The following is a 748-nucleotide window of genomic DNA, read 5'->3' on the forward strand; positions in this document are numbered from 1 at the left end:
CGATAATACTCGATCGTGCATCTCGAGCGAGACGAAGCGAGCGTTTCTCTGATCGAACGACGTCTCGCACTTACCCATACAACGAGCACACCAAACAAATAAAAACTTTCTCTTCGCGCGAGCTTTGTTCGGAAACTCACGTGTCCGAACTTCAAGTAGAACTGAGAGGTGGGATGCGAGCGTAAGGTTATATACGTTCAGTTTGCCCCTTCCCGCTCTACCGCCTAACCGTTCTTTCGGTCGTCATCCCTCCCTCGCCCCGCGTGTCATACTTCATACTTATACGCGTTTCTCCACGTGATCGCGATATACCATCATTCTTGACCGAAGTTCTCTCTAATGCAGCGGCAACGCGAGGATGTAATTATCTCGCGCCCGATAACGTGTCCAAGGCCTTCCATTTCTCTTTTTCTCGTTTCCTTTTTTCTGTATTTCTCGTATTATTTTGTCATTTCGTTTTTATTCATAAAATCATTCACGGAATAGGTACTATATCGAAAATTTTCCAAGAAGTAGGATTAAGTTTAGGGATACATTCCGTTTCACACATAACGTAATGCATCATTTATTCTTGTTTAACATTCGGTGAACAATAAGGATAAATGATGTATTATACGGAACTATCCTGAAAGCGAGAGAAAGTAAAAAGAAAAGGAAGCCAATTTTCCAATTAAATATCTATCAGTTGAAACGCTAGCGGTGATTATAATTTTATTTGAATTTGAATTTATCTTTGGATTAAAAAATA

This window comes from Atta colombica, unplaced genomic scaffold, assembly GCF_001594045.1.
Source record: "Atta colombica isolate Treedump-2 unplaced genomic scaffold, Acol1.0 scaffold126, whole genome shotgun sequence".
Lineage (NCBI taxonomy): Eukaryota > Metazoa > Arthropoda > Insecta > Hymenoptera > Formicidae > Atta > Atta colombica.